The sequence below is a fragment of the Bombina bombina genome, chromosome 7, assembly GCF_027579735.1.
Source record: "Bombina bombina isolate aBomBom1 chromosome 7, aBomBom1.pri, whole genome shotgun sequence".
Lineage (NCBI taxonomy): Eukaryota > Metazoa > Chordata > Amphibia > Anura > Bombinatoridae > Bombina > Bombina bombina.
In genome coordinates this window covers 328643094-328666785 of record NC_069505.1, presented here as the reverse complement: position 1 = coordinate 328666785, position 23692 = coordinate 328643094, and positions in this window count along the sequence as shown.

Here is a 23692-nt window from a genome sequence, read left to right as displayed (position 1 = left end):
ATAGATTTATTCCCTATGACTAAGTACTCAGTTGGAGTACGAAACGCGTAAGGGGTTAATTCCCTGATCCTACCTCAATTTTTAAATCTATGGAATAAAATTTGGATTTTTTATCACAATTGGTGTCCCACGAGTGCTGCTTTTTCCTTCTATTTTGAATTACTGCGGCTCGCACTCGGCCGCGTTTGGCTTGCACCTCACGGGGCTGTGTGAAACCTCCAATACCAGCGCTGCTTAAGTCAGCAGTGAGCTGGTTATACGTGCTCGTGAACATAGACATCAATGGGGAGAGCCATCTGAAAAAAAATAGAAGGAAAAAGCAGCACTCGTGGGACACCAATTGTGATAAAAAATCCAAATTTTATTCCATAGATTTATTCCCTATGACTAAGTACTCAGTTGGAGTACGAAATGCGTAAGGGGTTAATTCCCTGATCCTACCTCAATTTTTAAATCTATGGAATAAAATTTGGATTTTTTATCACAATTGGTGTCCCACGAGTGCTGCTTTTTCCTTCTATTTTGAATTACTGCGGCTCGCACTCGGCCGCGTTTGGCTTGCACCTCACGGGGCTGTGTGAAACCTACCCTACAGCTGGGCGGCAATAGGACTCTCCCCTCCACGTCACGCTCTGCAGCGGCCTTGTCTCCTTTACTCCCATCTGAAAAAAAGCCTAACACCTGCAATAAAGCAGCATAAAGCTCTGTAACGCAGCCCCATTGATTCCTATGGGGAAACTAAATTTATGTTTACGCCTAACACCCTAACATGAACCTCAAGTCTAAACACCCCTAATCTTACACTTATTAACCCTTAATCTGCCGCCCCCAACATCGCTGACACCTACATTATACTTATTAACCCCTAATCTCCCGCCCCCAATGTCGCAGCAACATACCTACACTTTGCCGCTCCTGACATCGCCACCACTAGAATAAACATATTAACCCCTAAACCGCCGCACTCCCACCTCGCAAACACTAGTTAAATAGTATTAACCCCTAATCTGCCACCCCTAACATCGCCACCAACTATCTACATTTATTAACCCCTAATCTGCAACCCCCAACATCGCCACCACTATACTAAAGTTATTAACCCCTAAACCTAAGTCTAACCCTAACACCCACTAACTTAAATATAATTAAAATAAATCTAACTAACACCTACTATTAATAACTAAATAATTCCTATTTAACACTAATACTTACCTGTAAAATAAACCCTTAGCTAGTTACAATATAACTAATAGTTACATTGTATCTAGCTTAGGGTTTATTTTTATTTTACAGTCAAGTTTGTATTTATTTTAACTAGGTAGAATAGTTACTAAATAGTTATTAACTATTTACTAACTACCTAGCTAAAATAAATACAAATTTACCTGTAAAATAAAACCTAACTTGAGTTACACTAACACCGAACCTTACACTGCAATTAAATAAATTACCCAAACTAAATACAATTACCTAAATTACAAAAAAAAACAAACACTAAATTACACCAAATAAAAAACAAATTACAAGAAGTTAAAACTAATTACACCTAATCTAAGCACCCTAATAAAATAAAAAAGCCCCTTAAAATAATAAAATTCCCTACCCTATACTAAATTACAAATAGCCCTTAAAAGGGCTTTTTGCGGGGCATTGCCCCAAAGTAATCAATTCTTTTACCTGTAAAAAAAGAAATACAACCCTACCAACATTAAAACTCACCACCCACACACCCAACCCTACTCTAAAACCCACCCAATCCCCCCTTAAAAAAAACTAACACTAACCCCTTGAAGATCACCCTACCTTGAGCCGTCTTCACCCAGCCGGGCACAAGTGGACTTCCAGAGGGGAAGAAGTCTTCATCCGATCCGGGCAGAAGAGGACATCCAGACTGGCATCTTCTATCTTCTTCCATCCGACGAGGAGCGGCTCCATCTTGAAGACATCCGACGCGGAGCATCCTCTTCCATCGACGGCAACTGTAGAATGAAGGTTCCTTTAAATGACATCATCCAAGATGGCGTCCCTTCAATTCCGATTGGCTGATAGAATTCTATCAGCCAATCGGAATTAAGGTAGGAAAAATCCTATTGGCTGATGCAATCAGCCAATCGGATTGAAGTTCAATCCGATTGGCTGATGCAATCAGGCAATAGGATTGACCTTGCATTCTATTGGCTGTTCTAATCAGCCAATAGGATTTTTCCTACCTTAATTCCGATTGGCTGATAGAATTCTATCAGCCAATCAGAATTGAAGGGACACCATCTTGGATGACGTCATTTAAAGGAACCTTCATTCTACAGTCGCCGTCGATGGAAGAGGATGCTCCGCGTCGGATGTCTTCAAGATGGAGCCGCTCCTCGTCGGATGGAAGAAGATAGAAGATGCCGCTTGGATGAAGACTTCTGCCGGTCTGGATGTCCTCTTCTGCCCGGATCAGATGAAGATTTCTTCCCCTCTGGAGGTCCACTTGTGCCCGGCTGGGTGAGACGGCTCAAGGTAGGGTGATCTTCAAGGGATTAGTGTTAGGTTTTTCTAAGGTGGGATTGGGTGGGTTTTAGAGTAGGGTTGGGTGTGTGGGTGGTGGGTTTTAATGTTGGGGGGGTTGTATTTCTTTTTTTACAGGTAAAAGAGCTGATTACTTTGGGGCAATGCCCCACAAAAAAGCCCTTTTAAGGGCTATTTGTAATTTAGTATAGGGTAGGGAATTTTATTATTTTGGGGGGCTTTTTTATTTTATTAGGGGGCTTAGATTAGGTGTAATTAGTTTAAACTTCTTGTAATTCTTTTTTATTTTCTGTAATTTAGTGGGGGGTTTTTTAATTTTAGTTTATTTTATTTAATTGTATTTAATTTTAGGTAATTGTAGTTAATTAATTTAATTTATTTAATAATAGTGTAGTGTTAGGTGTAATTGTAACTTAGGTTAGGATTTATTTTACAGGTAAATTTGTATTTATTTTAGCTAGGTAGTTATTAAATAGTTAATAACTATTTAATAAGTATTGAACCTAGTTAAAATAAATACAAAGTTGCCTGTAAAATAAAAATAAATCCTAAAATAGATACAATGTAATTATTAATTATATTGTAGCTATCTTAGGGTTTATTTTAGAGGTAAGTATTTGGTTTTAAATAGGAATAATTTAGTTAATAATAGTACATTTATTTAGATTTATTTAAATAATATTTAAGTTATGGGGGTGTTAGGGTTAGACTTAGGTTTAGGGCTTAGTAACTTTATTATAGTGGGGGCGAGGTTGGCGGCGGCAGATTAGGGGTTAATACATTTAATAGATTATGTGGGCTATGGCGGTTTAGGGTTTAATACTTGAATAGGTTTATTGCGTTGTGGGTTAATGGCTGATTAAGGGTTAATAGTTTTAAGATGTAGTTTGCGATGTTGGGGTTGGCGGATTTAGGGGTTATTAATTTAGTTATCACTTGCGGTGTGGGTTTGATGGCGGATATAGGGGTTAATAGTTTAAATAGGCGGTCTAGGGGTTAATACATTTAATATTAGTAATGAGAGGGGGGATTGCGGATATAGGGGTTTTACGTGTCAGGTTTATTTTTGGGAGGAATGTTAGACCTAGATTTGCAGTTTGGCGTTAGCCGTGAAAACCAGCGTTAGAGGCTCCTAACGCTGGTTTTAGGCTACCGCCGGTATTTGGAGTCACTCAAAATAGGGTCTAACGCTCACTTTTCATCCGCGACTTTTCCATACCGCAGATCCCCTTACGTCAATTGCGTATCCTATCTTTTCAATGGGATCTTTCTAACTCCGGTATTTAGAGTCGTTTCTGAAGTGAGCGTTAGACATCTAACGACAAAACTCCAGCCGCAGGAAAAAAGTCAGTAGTTAAGAGCTTTCTGGGCTAACGCCGGTTTCTAAAGCTCTTAACTACTGTACTCTAAAGTACACTAACACCCATAAACTACCTATGTACCCCTAAACCGAGGTCCCCCCACATCGCCGACACTCGAATAAATTTTTTTAACCCCTAATCTGCCGACCGCCACCTACGTTATCCTTATGTACCCCTAATCTGCTCCCCCTAACACCGCCGACCCCTATATTATATTTATTAACCCCTAATCTGCCCCCCTCAACATTGCCTCCATCTGCCTACACTTATTAACCCCTAATCTGCCGACCGCAAAGCGCCGCCACCTACGTTATCCTTATGTACCCCTAATCTGCTGCCCCTAACACCGCCGACCCCTATATTATATTTATTAACCCCTAATCTGCCCCCCTCAACGTCGCCTCCACCTGCCTACACTTATTAACCCCTAATCTGCCGACCGGACCTGAGCGCTACTATAATAAAGTTATTAACCCCTAATCCGCCTCACTAACCCTATAATAAATAGTATTAACCCCTAATCTGCCCTCCCTAACATCGCCGACACCTAACTTCAATTATTAACCCCTAATCTGCCAACTGGAGCTCACCGCTACTCTAATAAATGTATTAACCCCTAAAGCTAAGTCTAACCCTAACACTAACACCCCCCTAAGTTAAATATAATTTACATCTAACGAAATTAATTAACTCTTATTAAATAAATTATTCCTATTTAAAGCTAAATACTTACCTGTAAAATAAATCCTAATATAGCTACAATATAAATTATAATTATATTATAGCTATTTTAGGATTAATATTTATTTTACAGGTAACTTTGTATTTATTTTAACCAGGTACAATAGCTATTAAATAGTTAAGAACTATTTAATAGCTAAAATAGTTAAAATAATTACAAAATTACCTGTAAAATAAGTACTAACCTAAGTTACAATTAAACCTAACACTACACTATCAATGAATGAATTAAATAAACTACCTACAATTACCTACAATTAACCTAACACTACACTATCAATAAATAAATTAAATACAATTCCTACAAATAAATACAATTAAATAAACTAGCTAAAGTACAAAAAATAAAAAAGAACTAAGTTACAAAAAATAAAAAAATATTTACAAACATAAGAAAAATATTACAACAATTTTAAACTAATTACACCTACTCTAAGCCCCCTAATAAAATAACAAAGCCCCCCAAAATAAAAAAATGCCCTACCCTATTCTAAATTACTAAAGTTCAAAGCTCTTTAACCTTACCAGCCCTGAACAGGGCCCTTTGCGGGGCATGCCCCAAGAAGTTCAGCTCTTTTGCCTGTAAAAAAAAACATACAATACCCCCCCCCCAACATTACAACCCACCACCCACATACCCCTAATCTAACCCAAACCCCCCTTAAATAAACCTAACACTAAGCCCCTGAAGATCTTCCTACCTTGTCTTCACCCTGCCAGGTTCACTGATCGGTCCAGAAGAGCTCCTCCGATGTCCTGATCCAAACCCAAGCGGGGGGCTGAAGATGTCCATGATCCGGTCGAAGTCTTCATCCAAGTGGGGCAGAAGAGGTCTTCCATCCGATTGAAGTCTTCATCCAGGCGGCATCTTCTATCGTCATCCATCCGGAGTGAAGCGGCAGCATCCTGAAGACCTCCGACGCGGAACATCCATCCTGCCCGACGACTGAACGACGAATGACGGTTCCTTTAAATGACGTCATCCAAGATGGCGTCCCTCGAATTCCGATTGGCTGATAGGATTTTATCAGCCAATCGGAATTAAGGTAGGAATATTCTGATTGGCTGATGGAATCAGCCAATCAGAATCAAGTTCAATCCGATTGGCTGATCCAATCAGCCAATCAGATTGAGCTCGCATTCTATTGGCTGTTCCGATCAGCCAATAGAATGCGAGCTCAATCTGATTGGCTGATTGGATCAGCCAATCGGAATGAACTTGATTCTGATTGGCTGATTCCATCAGCCAATCAGAATATTCCTACCTTAATTCCGATTGGCTGATAGAATCCTATCAGCCAATCGGAATTCGAGGGACGCCATCTTGAATGACGTCCCTTAAAGGAACCGTCATTTGGCTAGTAGGCGTCGGGAGAAGAGGATGTTCCGCGTCGGAGGTCTGCAAGATGGATCCGGAAGAAAGAAGATTGAAGATGCAGTTGATAGAAGACTTCATCCGGATCATGGACCTCTTCAGCTCCCGCTTGGATGAAGACTTCATCCGGATCATGGACCTCTTCAGCTCCCGCTTGGATGAAGACTTCAGCCGGATCATGGACCTCTTCAGCCCCCCGCTTGGGCTTGGATCAGGACATCGGAGGAGCTCTTCAGGACGGATCGGTGAACCTGGCAGGGTGAAGATAAGGTAGGAAGATCTTCAGGGGCTTAGTGTTAGGTTTATTTTAGGGGGGTTTGGGTTAGATTAGGGGTATGTGGGTGGTGGGTTGTAATGTTGGGGGGGTATTGTATGTTTTTTTTACAGGCAAAAGAGCTGAACTTCTTGGGGCATGCCCCGCAAAGGGCCCTGTTCAGGGCTGGTAAGGTTAAAGAGCTTTGAACTTTAGTAATTTAGAATAGGGTAGGGCATTTTTTTATTTTGGGGGGCTTTGTTATTTTATTAGGGGGCTTGGAGTAGGTGTAATTAGTTTAAAATTGTTGTAATATTTTTCTTATGTTTGTAAATATTTTTTTATTTTTTGTAACTTAGTTCTTTTTTATTTTTTGTACTTTAGCTAGTTTATTTAATTGTATTTATTTGTAGGAATTGTATTTAATTAATTTATTGATAGTGTAGTGTTAGGTTAATTGTAGGTAATTGTAGGTAGTTTATTTAATTAATTTATTGATAGTGTAGTTTTAGGTTTAATTGTAACTTAGGTTAGTATTTATTTTACAGGTAATTTTGTAATTATTTTAACTATTTTAGCTATTAAATAGTTCTTAACTATTTAATAGCTATTGTACCTGGTTAAAATAAATACAGTTACCTGTAAAATAAATATTAATCCTAAAATAGCTATAATATAATTATAATTTATATTGTAGCTATATTAGGATTTATTTTACAGGTAAGTATTTATCTTTAAATAGGAATAATTTATTTAATAAGAGTTAATTAATTTCGTTAGATGTAAATTATATTTAATTTAGGGGGGTGTTAGTGTTAGGGTTAGACTTAGCTTTAGGGGTTAATACATTTATTAGAGTAGCGGTGAGCTCCAGTCAGCAGATTAGGGGTTAATACTATTTATTATAGGGTTAGTGAGGCGGATTAGGGGTTAATAACTTTATTAAAGTAGCGCTCAGGTCTGCTTGGCAGATTAGGGGTTAATAAGTGTAGGCAGGTGGAGGCGACGTTGTGGGGGGCAGATTAGGGGTTAATAAATATAATATAGGGGTCAGCGATGTTAGGGAAGCAGATTAGGGGTACATAGGGATAATGTAAGTAGCGGCGGTTTACGGAGCGGCAGATTAGGGGTTAATAATAATATGCAGGGGTCAGCGATAGCGGGGGCGGCAGATTAGGGGTTAATAAGTGTAAGGTTAGGGGTGTTTAGACTCGGGGTACATGTTAGAGTGTTAAGTGCAGACGTAGGAAGGGTTACCGCATAGCAAACAATGGGGCTGCGTTAGGAGCTGAATGCGGCTTTTTTGCAAGTGTTTGGTTTTTTTTCAGCTCAAACAGCTCCATTGTTTCCTATGGGGGAATCGTGCACAAGCACGTTTTTGAGGCTGGCCGCTTGCGTAAGCAACTCTGGTATCGAGAGTTGAAGCTGCATTAAAAATGCTCTACGCTCCTTTTTTGGAGCCTAACGCAGCCATTCTGTGGACTCTCAATACCAGAGTTATTTTTATGGTGCGGCCAGAAAAAAGCCGGCGTTAGTTTTTCGGGTCGTTACCGACAAAACTCCAAATCTAGCCGTTAGACTTTTACAGGAGATTTGTTATTTTCTTTACTTTTCTTAGGCGCCGGCAGTTTCTAAGGTGCCGTAAGTCATTGGCGACTCCAGAAATTTGTATTTACACTTATTTCTGGACATCACTAGTTCATCAGACTTACGCCACTTAGGAAATGCCAGCGGGGTTTATGTAATACCCCGATGTGCAAGGTGAAATTACAGGCGGTGCAGATTCCCACGCTTGTGCCGAAACCTGCGCCGTATATTTGATTGCGCCCCAGGTGTGTAATTTAAAGGAACAGTTTACTCCAGAATTTGTATTGTTTAAAAAGATAGATAATCCCTTTATTAACCCTTATTAACCATACCCAAGTTTTGCATAACCAACACAGTTATATTAATATATATGTTTTACCTCTGTGATTACCTTGCATCTAAGCCTCTGCAGAATACACCCTTATTTCAGTTCTTTTGACAGACATGCATTTTAACCATTCAGGGCTGACTTATTAATAACTTCACAGAGTGAGCACAATGTTATCTGTATGGCACACATGAACAAGCACTGTCTAGTTGGGAAAAACCTGTCTAAATGCACTGAGATAAGAGGCTGCCTTCAAGGACTTAGAAATAAACACCTAGGTTTAGCTTTCAACAAAGAATATCATGGGAACATAGCAAATTTTATAATAGAAGTAAATTTGGAACTTATTTTTAAATAGTATGCTCTGTTTGAATCACAATTTTTTTTTTTATGGGTTTCATATCCCTTTAACTGAAATATATTTTAGACCATCTACTTTTTGATAAATTAGATACTTTAATGTCCAAATTAAAGTGAAGCTGTTAAAGGGATACTAAATCCAATTTTTTTCTTTCATGATTCAGATACACAGCGCAACTTTCTAATTTACTCCTATTATCAATTGTTCTTTATTCTCTTGCTATCTTTAGTTGAAAAGCTGGAATGCAAAGCTTTGGAGCCGGCCTATTTTGGTTCAGAACCTGGGATATGCTTGCTTATTGGTTTACTAAATGTAACCACCAATAAGCAAGCAATATCCATAGTTCTGAACCTAAAATGGGCTGGCTGTTAAGATTTACATTCCTGCTTTTTAAATAAAGATGGCAAGAGAAAGAGAAGAAAATTTGATAATAGGAGTGAATTAGAAAGTTGCTTAAAATTTCATGCTCTAGCTGAATAATGAAAGAAAAAAATGTGGCTTTAGTATCCCTTTAAAATTGCGTGCTCTATCTGAATCATGAAAGAAAATGTTTGGGTTTAGTATCCCTTTAACCACTCTTTTGAGAGCTTGATACTTATCTAGACATCAAAAGAGAGAAATGTGACACCCATATTCTTGACACAAAGTAACATATGATGCTGCATAAAAGAAATACACAATGTACCTATTTAATTTACTTGGCTTGTTTATATTTCTTTCTGAATTCTAAAGAAAAAAAAAATCCATATTGCCACTGTTTCAAAATAACTGTTTGCAATACTGCAAGACAGCCTTTTATAGAATTAGTCATACAATTTCCATTTTGGGTTTTAGATAAAGGGTTAAATTAACAGCTTGTAATACTCAAGCAGCAGACTTTTAGTTATGGACCCCCTATTTCATATTATGTAAAATTATGTAGTCATTAAATATGTACAAACATATTGCTGTTTTGCAGATATCTGCAGAAAGCACACCATTAGTATTCTCAAGCAATCCACAAATTAAGGATCTACTTGACCAGATAGAATTATAGTGCTTTAAGGACAGGGTGACAGTTATGTAATGAAATGGTCTTTAATCTCTGGCAATGTAAATTCAAATCTGCCAAAGGTTGCAAGGAAAATTAGTTTTGTGGTTTTCATTCAATGCCTTGTGGTGTGATTGTGTAGTAAAAATAAATAAACGAAAAGGAATAATAATTTACATAATTAAGTGAACAGCTTGTGCTCCTTTATCGCTAAAGAAGGAAGTGCATGATTCAAATAATTATTTAGCAAACTTCTAATTTGTAAAAAAAAAAATTTTTAGAAGATAAAATATGCGCCTGTTTGCACCAAGTATGGGGTTCATTCAAATAGACTGACTTCTCTGCATCTTAAAGTATTAGCATCAATCATCATAGAGTAGATGTCCTGGTTATGAAGGGGCAACAGTGGAATCTGTTAAAACTCAAATTGAAGCTGAAACATCTGTATTAGCTGTCCACCTCCCAGTACTGTGCCCAATGAAATGGTGATATAGGCCAATAATCGCATTGTATAGCAATTTTGTTTATTTCACTTTTTGCTATACAGTATGTATATATATATATATATATATATATATATATATATATATATATAATAGCCAAAAAGAAGTGCACTCTCAGGTCTTTCACAGCAAAAGTTACTTTATTGATGTAACGTTTTCGGAGGGCTTGCCTCCTTCATCAGCATGGTAAATTAAACATAAAACACAAAATAAATAGTGTCATACTCACATCTATCATTCAAAAACCTGCCCCTTTCCCTTGGCGCCAAACTGCCGATAAGAAGTGCTGGGGGATGACAACTATCCGAAGTGTCATCCCCCAGCACTTCTTAAGGGCATACTTAAATCACAACTAATTAGGACAGTGAGGAATAATTCTGATCCTATGAAGGGAGCCTCCCAGTTGTTGGAAATGGGTGAAAAATTTGCAGAGAGAGGGTATAAGTCACAAGACATCAAACACATGATGGACGAAGTGTCACAATACACACAGACACAACTGTTAACAAAGAAACCAAGACAAACCACAGATGAAAAGCTTATAATGGCTACCACATTCTCTCCCAGTACTAGAAAAGTTGGATCGATTCTAAGGACACATTGGCCGATCGTGTCATCTGACCCAAAGCTACGCTTCAGTAACCACCTTACACCCATGGTGGGATACAGGAGGGGCACAAACCTGCGGGACCTACTGGTCAAAACGGACCCAAGGGCAAGCTACAGATCCATGACATATACTAACATCAAGGGATCATATCGATGTCTGGGGTGCACTACCTGCAATGTGCTTATGAATACGAAGACATTTAATCACCCACATACCAATCGACAATTTGGTATTCGCCACTCTATCACCTGTACAACAACGTTTGTCATATATCTATTGGTATGTCCTTGTTCTCGCTTTTATGTTGGCAAGACGACGGGCACCCTCAGAGAAAGAATGGCAAATCATTGTTACGCTATCCGGTCAGCTCTAAAGTCTGGGGATTCAGATCAACCAGTGGCCAGGCACTGTGCACAACTTAAACATCCGGTGGCATCAATAAGATACACACTCATTGATCATGTTCCCCCTTTAGATAGGGGTGGTGATAGGAGCAAGATACTCCTGCAGTGGGAGGCACAGTGGATGTACCGATTGGGTAAGGTATACCCAGGTGGACTTAACACAACTCCCGATTTCAAAGCCTTAATGTAATGTGGCACTAAGGTGTGATACATTCTAAGGGTACGGTACCTTGACTACTATGACTCTGTGAGTCCTGGGCTCGACAAATCCCGTTAAGGGGGGTTGACTTGCCCAGGTATACTCACAGCACCAGGCATGGGGGACTTTGGCACTTCCAGTTCCTGTGTGGAAGTCAGGTAGTGGTGCCTTGGAGTTACCATCCGTTTTTTAACACACATAGCCATTTCACCATTACAAGGCTTATTGAATTGGTTAAACATCCAAGTAGTTTAGAACAATGGCCTAACAAAACCATACTGGGATGATGTTCCAAAATTCAAGCATTAAGGATAACCTATATAGGTCAACCTAGGTGGAAAAGATACCTTGATTTCCTACAATCTGCAGAGTATATTAAATCCAGCAAGGCTGTATGACACGGTGATGCTCCTAGCGCAGCTAGAAGATGCAGAAGAGTGAAAAAATATCTAAAACAAAGAAGGACCATGGGAGCAGTATGAAACCTTAGAAGGTTCTGTGACAAGAAGGACATGACAAATCCTGGGAGTTATAGAGTCATACCATCACCCAGTGGGGGACTTCTGCATTGAATGTGGGGACCATAATTTATGTTTATTTTAGTTTTTTATTTCCCTTTTTTTTCCCCAATGAAGCAGATCTATATGATTTTGAATATTCACTAAGGGGTTGAATGTGGAATGTGTGATAAAATTGTTTTTAGCTATAACTATGGTTCATTGAGAGAATGACCTAGTCTCAGCTAGCCAGTCAACCATAACTAGGGGGATTCCATTATTATGTTCCCTATTGAAATAACCAGGGTCTTATAAAACATAGGGTTCCTACATTACATTCAGCATAGCTCCCAGGGATAATCTAACCTAAGTATACCAAACACACATTATCACCCTGGGGATTTGGTATATATTGGAGTTTTGTGGAATCCGTCCCCAGTATAATATTAGGGTGCAATTTAGCAGTCTTTAAGGGTATACATTACCTAAAAAGTATTAGGGATGGTATTTTAAATGCAGCATTGTATGGCTTTAAATTTGCAGCATAATACGAAATTACATGCTACCAAGGTAGGCAGTGTATCTTTCAGCTACTTTTAATACATATGCATATGATTAAGCATTGCACCTTTTAAGTTCACAGATTACTACACAGATTTATTGAGCACATTGTCTTTTTGCATAAAAAATTTTTTTCCCAGTATATGAGTGGGGCACAATTAGTGTACATAGGTTGCTATGACAAAGGGCACCCATTGTGGAATAACACTTATTTTCTTTATATGCTCTGTTTTTCAGATTGTAGTATCTGCACTATACCAAGTTGTTTTTGTGATCACACCCATTAAGTATGTTTTTCATTTTTTGATTAGTTTTTCACGAATTGTATTATTTAAGTTTGTAAGCAATATTTGTTTTCCGGAAGTGATGTAGCGCACCACTTCCGGCACTTATCACTGGTGGAACGCAGTATGCGTTCCAATATCGGCAGTTTGGCGCCAAGGGAAAGGGACAGGTTTTTGAATGATAGATGTGAGTATGACACTATTTATTTTGTGTTTTATGTTTAATTTACCATGCTGATGAAGGAGGCAAGCCCTCCGAAAACGTTACATCAATAAAGTAACTTTTGCTGTGAAAGACCTGAGAGTGCACTTCTTTTTGGCTATTATTTCTTGTTCAAAGTTGCACCCAGGCAGTTTTCCACTTGTGGGCAAGATCTGGAATTTTGTATATATATATATATATATATATATATATATATATATATATATATATATATATATATATATACACACAGTATCCCACAAAAGTGAGTACACCCCTCACATTTTTGTAAATATTTTATTATATCTTTTCATGTGACAACACTGAAGAAATGACACTTTCCTACAATGAAAAGTAGTGAGTGGAGGGGGGCGGAGCTAACCGCCAAAGCTGCAAGACGCACTATACAGGAGCTCCTGACTTAAGCTTTATAAAAAAGGAATTTATAATAGTCATATTCCCTTTCCTCTGCTAGTGCCTGAGGGACAATAACATTGATAGTATCCTGAGACACGCGGGATAAAGAACTGGCGACTATTTAAGCATTTTTTGAGCTGCGGGATTGTAGTGCAGCTCTCTTCCAACACGCTGATCAGCCATTTTGGAGAGGGGTGCGCTGCTACCCGGCATGGAGACCCAAGGCCTGTTTGCCTGCATTAAAGGTCTGGTAGAGGAATATGGGAGGAGAATTTGTGACAGACTAGATGCTTTCACGCACAAAATTCAAACGGCGCGAATGTGCAGCGCTTCCCCTAATATGGAGCACGGAGCGGAACTGGAGCCACGGGGTGCTACGGCACTCACGGATTCCTGGCCGGGTGCTCCATCATTGATGCCGGTGGAGGTGGACTCAGGAGAGGGACCTCGCTTCCCCTTTACAAATTCAAGTGGCCTATATGTGTCCTGCAGGGAACACCACCAAAGTCTCTGGATGCTCCGGTCTGGGAGCCATCACCCTCCTGCGGTCACCCGGACAGTCTGGTCCCGCTTGAGGGCTGTTGAGTTTTCTTACACGCATTATCTTGGCGGCTCATCTGTGACTCACTTTACTCAGCTTTCCCGGGGTGGCGCGGCCCTCCCAGGTGTCCAGACTGTGCGCATAAGATGGCGAGTTGGTGTGGGTTAGATTAACGAGTTCACAGTGGGTTCAAGGATACTTGACTACCCGGCCCCTATAGACATCTATACACTAAGGCTACTATGGCTCTGTGAATAATATCCACTGATCTAAACAACAGAACTATCCTTTATTTTTTGTGATTTGTTCCCATCCTAGCAGCCTATGGAGGCACAAGAGGGATTTAGCTTTTGTTATATGTATTATACCTCTTATTATCTCCTGTATAGTGCTCTGAGTTCATCTAAGCTTAAAACTATTGTGATAATTTCCCATAGATAGGCAATATGTACTACAGTTTGTTAACTCTTCTGTATTCCCACCTTTTATATGCATAGATTGGTATATAGCTACTGGGGTATCAGTTAATGCCTATGTGGGGGGAATCTGTAGGTATGAAGCCATGTGGCCTGAATTTAGACAGGTTCCCTATGTTTATCTTGGTTGGAAATTCAGGTTACGCTATTTATTTCAAAGGATATGTTTATGTTTACTCACTTTATAACTGTACAGGATTGCTCAGGTCTGTCCAACTTAAACCTCTGAATTTATCATTTGCATGTATTGCCTCCTGCTGATTTGTAGTCAAGAGATGTGCAGTATGCTTTCCCAACTGACCCTTATACTAATAGCTCCCTGTATTTGTGATCTGGTCCTGATGGTCATTTCCCTATATATAAGATATTTATTACTTTAGCTCATGTGTCTGATCCATTTGGGGGGATGTTGGCTGTCTCTCCTATAAGTCTACAGCTCCATATTATGCTGCAACCCCTTTGCTGGGTGGCTAGGAAGTATTATGCCTAACTATTAATAATGCCATTTCTCCAGTGCATATTGCTTTACAAGGTGTTGTTATCTGGTTATCTAGATTTATGCACACCTGCTAAACACTGCTAATATTTAATCCTAAGTCCCTAATAGTAAATGTAGAAGACATTTCCCCCACTATGGTGCCCTACATCAGATAATAAGTAAATTCTAGCGTCTGGTTATCCTCTCTAACAAATTTTGTTCAAAATATACACTTCTCTATAACTATTAATGCGCATTGTGAATAGAATACCATGCATCGTGTGATCCCTTGGGATTTGGCTGTACCTGAAACCTCTCTACAATCCTATCCACAATATTAGTACTTATATAACTGTTGAGTATGCTAACCAGCAAAGTTAGAGCAATTTATTACTGGACTATCTCCCGCCCCCTACCACTCTTGTGCGGTAGGGACGAATACTTTCTCCTCCGCACTCTCTTCTGGTAGAGTTAAGCAGTCTCTACCCAGTCCGAAGACCTAAGCCTAAGTTTTCCCCTGCATACATGTGAAAAGGCTCTTCGGGCCCTAATATAGGAAATTCTCCTTTGTTTATTGTATTTTGGTTTATCAATGAGTTTTGGAACTATAGTTTCACTAATGTTCAAGTTCCTGTTAATGTTCAGTATGAATGTCAATCTATCTTTATAGTGGCAACTGAGATCAGTTCTGGTACATCACTGATATCAACTAGTAGAGTAATTTTGATACTTTATTTGTATGTTTGCATATTTCACTCAAAGTTTGCCTATAATTTATATACAATGAAACTGTTTTTCATTATTGACCTCATCATCTTGTCCCCAATGGTAGCAATGGTTCAGTGTAATTACTGGTCCCTTGAACGGACCTGTTTGATTAGGGGCATTATGAATTCATACCGAAAAACAAGCTAGCATATGCTGAGGACTCTCTGAATTTCTATAGATGTCTTCAGATTGACTCCTGCCACCAGATCCCATGAGCGGATCTCTAATATATTGAAGATGCCAGAGTGTTTAAACATCACAAAAAGAGGCATAGATAAAGGGTGATACCTTGCCTCAACTAACGTTCTGCTTAATGTTGTATTACTGTACGAAATTATTGATCTGTATTATTACTATGGAGATGTTACCCTTTCTTCCCTGATTGTTATCTTTGTTTTTTTTTGCCTTAATAAAAACGTTTAAAAAAAAAAAAAAAAGTAGTGAGTGTACAGCCTGTATAACAGTGTACATTTGCTGTCCCCTCAAAATAACTCAACACACAGCCATTAATGTCTAAACCGTTGGCAACAAAAGTGAGTATTTTGTGTGGCCACCGTTATTTTCCAGCACTGCCTTAACCCTCTTGGGCATGGAGTTCACCAGAGCTTCACAGTTTGCCACTGGAGTCCTCTTCCACTCCTCCATGACAACATCATGGAGCTGGTGGATTTTAGAGACCTTGCGCTCCCCCACCTTCTGTTTGAGGATGCCCCACAGATGCTCAATAGAGTTTAGGTCTGGAGACATGCTTGGGCAGTCCATCACCTTTACCCTCAGCTTCTTTAGCAAGGCATTGGTCGTCTTGGAGGTGTGTTTGGGTTCGTTATTATGTTGGAATACTTCCCTGCGGCACAGTCTACAAAGGGAGGGGATCATGCTCTACCTTATTATATCACAGTACATGTTGGTATTTGTGGTTCCCTCAATGAACTGTAGCTCCCCAGTGCCAGCAGCACTCATGCAGGCCCAGACCATGACACTCCCACCTCAATGCTTGACTGTAGGCAAGACACACTTGTCTTTGTACTCCTCACCTGATTGCTGCCACACATGCTTGACACCATCGGAACCAAATAAGTTTATCGTTGTCGCATCGGAGCACAGGACATGGTTCCAGTAATTCATGTCCTTAGTCTGCTTGTCTTCAGCAAACTGTTTGTGGGCTTTCTTGTGCATCATCTTTAGAAGAGGTTCCTTCTGGGACAACAGCCATGCAGACCAATTTGATGCAGTGTGTGGCGTATGGTCTGAACACTGACAGGCTACCCCCCCACCCCTTCAACCTCTGCAGCAATGCTGGCAGAACTCATACATCTATTTCCTAAAGACAACCTCTGGATATGACGCTGAGCACGTGCACTCAACTTTTTTGGTCTACCATGGCGAGGCCTGTTCTGAGTGGAACCTGTCCTGATTAAACCACTGTATGGTCTTGCCCACCGTGCTGCAGCTCAGTCCTAAATCCCATTGAAGAAAAAAAAAACATGCTTACACTTTAAAAATAAAAACTGACCAGCCCCCAAACCAGAACCATTCCACAAAAAAGTAGCACAAGAGTGCTACTTTCAATTAAACTTTAATGCCTGATCTCACTTCAGCTTCCTTCAAACCAAATTAATATTTTTTAATAGAAAATATGTATATTCAAATATAAAATGTAACATGCAAATATTATAAATATGAATTATTAGATACATTCTTCAATGTCTGTGAGTCCATTATTATATGGGACTCCATTAATTAAAATGGTGGATAGACAATTTTTTTCAGCAAGGGGACCTCTCCTCCCATATTTAGCAAGCAAGCAGCAACTACTTCACACAATTAATATTGCACACGCAAATGCCTGTTTATCCCTGACCCCTTGCTCTTGCATAACCAATCACATGAAAGCAGGGGTTGTCAATCAGTTTAAACAAATCAGTCCAGGGGGATTTAACTCTGCCACATCTGATGTGTAAGATAGGTTAGGAAGCAGTGGTTCTTAGCATGTGGTTTGCTAGCTTACACAAGCAGCCTGAACTCAAAGGGTTCCCAAGCTGCTTCTTCACCATGATAAATTAATTCCTAAGTATTTTTCTACATTTCATAGTCTACAAGTAATAGTTTCTGTCCTGACTAGTTACTATTTCTCTGGTAACTTCAGTGGTATTTTTCTAAACCTCTACATCAGATTCACCATTGGTTAAAATGTAGATATTACTTTACAAAGGGAAAATGTATGTTGTTGTTTTTTTGTGTTTTTTTTTAGAAATGCCAAATATCCAGGAAACATTCAATTCATGTGCAAAATGTATAAATAATCATTATATTTAAAAATCTGCAAGCATTTGCCCATTGCTAGTCCAGATGGCATACAGAGATATGAGATTGAATAAATATTCAAGGTAAGGGAAACATATTGCTGTGACGAATCAAACCTTCTCAGCGTCACAATAGAGGGGTGTGGGCATGAAGGGGCTAATGGCACACAGCTCTGGTTCCCTTATCCTTGCAACTCTGCAAAAGGACCTTAAAAGAGACACCACATTAGCCCCCAAATCTTGTCCACACTGCTTTTATTAACAATTTCCCTGCTGCTACCACCAAAACTTTTTAAATTAAAGGGGAGTTTTGGGGAACCCCTAAAAACTCACACTATTTAACAATTAGGTAACGTGCCTTTAACCTTGTCTCAACAGGAGTGTGAATTCGGATATTAGAGCCCAAAAGACAGAATGAGTTTTTCTATCGGCTAGATTTAGAGTTTTGCAGCCAAAGGGGTGCGTTAGCTATGCGTGTTTTTTTCCCCCCGAACCTTTTAAATAACGCTGGTATTTAGAGTTTTCTGAAGGGCTGCGTTAGGCTCCAAAAAGGGAGCGTAGAGCATAATTTACCGCCACTTCAACTCTCAATACCAGCGTTGCTTACGGTAGCTGCCAGCTTGAAAAACATGCTCATGCACAATATCCCCATAGGAAACAATGGGGCAGTTTGAGCTGGAAAAAAAACCTAACACCTGCCAAAAAGCAGCGTTCAGCTCCTAACGCAGCCCCATTGTTTTCTATGGGAAAACACTTCCTAAGTCTGCACCTAACACCCTAACATGAACCCCGAGTCTAAACACCCCTAACCTTACACTTATTAACCCTTAATCTGCCGCCCCCGCTATCGCTGACACCTGCATTTTATTATTAACCCCTAATCTGCCGCTCTGTACACCACCGCAACCTACATTATACCTATGTACCCCTAATCTGCTGCCCCTAACATCGCCGACACCTATATTATATTTATTAACCCCTAATCTGCCCCCCCAATGTCGCCGCTACCTGACCTACACTTATTAACCCCTAATCTGCTGACCAGACCTCACCACTACTCTAATAAATGTATTAACCCCTAAAGCTAAGTCTAACCCTAACACTAACACCCCCCTAAGTTAAATATAATTTTTATCTAACGAAATAAATTAACTCTTATTAAATAAATTATTCCTATTTAAAGCTAAATACTTACCTGTAAAATAAACCCTAATATAGCTAGAATATAACAAATAATTATATTGTAGCTATTTTAGGATTTATATTTATTTTACAGGCAACTTTGTATTTATTTTAACTAGGTACAATAGCTATTAAATAGTTATTAACTATTTAATAGCTACCTAGTTAAAATAATTACAAAATTACCTGTAAAATAAATCCTAACCTAAGTTACAATTAAACCTAACACTACACTATCAATAAATAAATTAACTAAACTACCTACAATTACCTACAATTAAATCAACTAAACTAAATTACAAAAAAAACCCCCACTAAATTACAAAAAAATAAAAAAAGAATACAAGAATTTTAAACTAATTACACCTACTCTAAGCCCCCTAAAAAAATAACAAAGCCCCCAAAATAAAAAAATGCCCTACCCTATTCTAAAATAAAAAGTTAACAGCTCTATTACCTTACCAGCCCTTAAAAGGGCCTTTTGTGGGGCATGCCCCAAAGAAAACAGCTCTTTTGCCTGTAAAAAAACATACAATACCCCTCCCAACATTACAACCCACCACCCACATACCCCTAATCTAACCCACCCAAACCCCCCTTAAAAAACCTAACACTAAGCCCCTGAAGATCTTCCTACCTTATCTTCACCCAGCCGGGTATCACCGATCCATCCAGAAGAGGGTCTGAAGTCTTCATCCTATCTGGGCAGCAGAGGACCTCCGGACCGGCAGACATCTTCATCCAGGCGGCATCTTCTATCTTCTTCCATCCGGCACGGAGCGGGACCATCTTGAAGAAGCCGACGCGGAGCCATCCTTCTTCACCGACGGACTAACGACGAATGAAGGTTCCTTTAAATGACGTCTTCCAAGATGGCGTCCCTCGAATTCCAATTGGCTGATAGGATTCTATCAGCCAATCGTAATTAAGGTAGGAAAAATCTGATTGGCTGATTGAATCAGAAAATCAGATTAAAGTTCAATCCGATTGGCTGATCCAATCAGCCAATCAGATTGAGCTTGCATTCTATTGGCTGATTGGAATGTTTAACCCCTAAACCACCGCCCCCGGAGCCCACCGACACCTATATTAAAGTTATTAACCCCTATCCTGCCCCCCACTACACCGCCGCAACCTACATTAAACTCATTAACCCCTAAACCGCCACTCCCGGACCCCACCGCAGCTAAATTAAATATTTAACCCCTACACCGCCGCTCCCGTACCCTGCCGCCACCTATATTAAACTTATTAACCCCTAAACCTAAGTCTAACACTAACACTAACACCCCCCTAACTTTAATATTATTTTAATAAATCTAAATAAAACGTACTATTATTAACTAAATTATTCCTATTTAAAACTAAATACTTTGCATACAAAGAGAGAAGCGCTCTACCAGGAACGAACAACAGCTCAGTGGCTTGTTCTATGGTGATTTACCACCCGGAAGCAGCCTCTTTTAGACCAGTGTGCTTTTCACAGAAGAAAATTTTCCTGAAGTATATCAGTCTGATCCCGCCAAGTAAGGTCAGTCCAGCCCGAAATACCAGGCAATTCTCCTCTGAACAAGGAACATGACAACCCCAGACGATCGTTTCGGCCTCCTATGGGCCTCGTCAGTGAGGTACTTACCTGTAAAATAAACCCTAAGATAGCTAAAATATAACTAATATTTATATTGTAGCTATTTTAGGATTTATTTTTATTTTACCGGCAACTTTGTATTTATTTTAACTAGGTGCAATAGTTATCAAATAGTTATTAACTATTTAATAGCTACCTAGTTAAAATACTTACAAAATTACCTGTAAAATAAATCCTAACCTAAGTTACAATTAAACCTAACACTACACTATCATTAAATAAATTAAATAAATTACCTACAATTACCTCAAATTAAATTAAATAAACTAAACTATAGTACAAAAATTCTGATCAGCCAATAGAATGCGAGCTCAATCCGATTGGCTGATTGGATCAGCCAATCAGATTGAACTTCAATCTGATTGGCTGATTGAATCAGCCAATCAGATTTTTCCTACCTTAATTCCGATTGGCTGATAGAATCCTATCAGCCAATCGGAATTCGAGGGACACCATCTTGGATGACGTCCCTTAAAGGAACCTTCATACGTTGTTCAGTTGTTGGTTAAAGAGGATGGCTCTGCGTCGGCTCCTTGGAAGATGGCTCCGCTCCGGATGGATGAAGATTGAAGACGCCGCCTGGATGAAGACTTCTACCGGATGAAGGACCTCCTCTGCGCACCTTGGATGAAGATTTCGGCCCGGTTGGGTGAAGACGGCTCAAGGTAGGATGATCTTCAGGGGGTTAGCGTTAGGTTTTTTAAGGGGGGGTTTGGGTGAGTTAAAGTAGGGGTATGTGGGTGGTGGGTTTTAATGTTGGGGGGTTGTATTTTTTTTACAGGTAAAAGAGCTGATTACTTTGGTGCAATGCCCCACAAAAAGCCCCTTTAAGGGTTGGTAAAAGAGCTGGTTACTTGGTAATTTAGAATAGGGAAGGGCATTTTTTTATTTTTGGGTTTATTATTTTATTAGGGGGCTTAGATTAGGTGTAATTAGTTTAAACTTCTTGTAATTCTTTTTTATTTTCTGTAATTTAGTGTTGTTTTTTGTACTATAGTTTAGTTTATTTAATTTAATTTAATTTTAGGTAATTGTAGGTAATTTATTTAATTTATTTAATGATAGTGTAGTGTTAGGTTTAATTGTAACTTAGGTTAGGATTTATTTTACAAGTAATTTTGTACTTATTTTAGCTAGGTAGTTATTACATAGTTAATAACTATTTAATAACTATTGTACCTAGTTAAAATAAATACAAAGTTGCCTGTAAAATAAAAATAAGTCCTAAAATAGCTACAATGTAATTATTAGTTATAATGTAGCTATCTTAGGGTTTATTTTACAGGTAAGTATTTAGTTTTAATTAGGATTAATTTAGTTAATACGAATAATATTATTTAGTTAATAATAGTAAGTTTTATTTAGATTTATTAAAATAATTAAGTTAGGGGGGTGTTAGGGTTAGTGTTAGACTTAGGTTTAGGGGTTAATAATTTTAATATAGGTGGCGGCGGTATAGGGGTGGCAGGATAGGGGTTAATAATTTTAATATAGGTGGTGGCGGTATAGGGGGGCAGGATAGGGGTTAATAATTTTAATATAGGTGGAAGCGGTATAGGGGGGACAGGATAGGGGTTAATAATTTTAATATAGGTGGCGGTGGGGTCCGGGAGCAGCGGTTTAGGGGTTAAACAATTTATTTAGTTGCGGCAGGGTCCAGGATCTGTAGGATAGGGGTTAATAAGTTTATGTAGGTGGCGGCGGTATAGGGGGCTGCAGATTAGGGGTTAATATTTATAATGTAGGTGACGGCAGGGTCAGGGAGTGGCAGTATAGGGGTTAACATGTTTAATATAGTTGCGGCGGGGTCCGGGAGCGGCGGTTTAGGGGGTAATAAATTTATTTATTTGCGGCAATGTAGGGGGGGACAGATTGGGGTGTTTAGACTTGGGGTACATGTTAGGGTGTTAGGTGCAAATGTTTCCCATAGGAATCAATGGGATATCGGGCAGCAGTGAACATGAGCTTTCGCTATGGTCAGACTCCCATTGATTCCTATGGGATCCGCCGCCTCCAGGGCGATGGATTGAAATCCAGGTACGCTGGCCCGGATAGTGGCGAGCGTACCTGGTAGTAGTTTGATAACTACCAAAAGTCAGATTGTGCTGAACTTGCATTCGGAACATCTGTAGTGACGTAACCATCGATCTGTGTCGGACTGAGTCCGGTGGATCGAAGCTTACGTCACTATATTCTACTTTTGCCGGGCAGTAGGGGTTGATAACTAAGGCGAATCAGCCTTGCCACAAATACGCTGCGGAATTCCAGCGTATTTGCGGTTGACTGCTTGATAACTAGAGGCCAATGGCTCCATTTGAGAAAGGTTCGCATATGAACCAAAACGTTATGGGTTAAGGCCCTACTTTTTACACTTTGTGGATTAAAGGCTTGTTACAAAGTTTCCTGAATTGCCTGCTTTTTTCCGGATGCACAGTATACCCTCAGCCAGGTTTGTGTTCTGGACATTGCATATATATATATATATATATATATATATATATATATATATCCAAAATTCCAGATCTTGCCCTCAAATGGAGAACTGCCTGGGTGCAACTTTGAGAATAAATAGTAGCCAAAAAGAAGTGCACTCTCAGGTCTTTCACAGCAAAAATTACTTTATTTCTGTAACGTTTTCGGAGGTCTCGCCTCCTTCATCAGCATAGTTAAAACAAAGCATAGAATACAAATAAATAGTGACATATTCACTCATACCACTCAAAACAAGCCCCTTTCCCTTGGCGCCAAACTACCGACAATGGAACGCATACTGCGTTCCATCAGTGATGAAGTGCCGGAAGTGGTGCGCTATGTCACTTCCGGTAAACAAAATATTGCCCAAATATGTGAAACAATTCAATACGTGAAGATGAGCGTGATCGGATCTCTCCTGCATGTGTGTGCTCACATCAACAACAGTACCTAGTGCGGATACTACAAAACAAACATGAAAAGAATAGTTTTAGCGACACGGATGCACGTTGTCATGGCAACCTGTGTGTACATCGTATCCCATTCATTCTATGGGGAAAAAAAATTAATAAAGATAAAGGACAAATGTGTTCCACAATT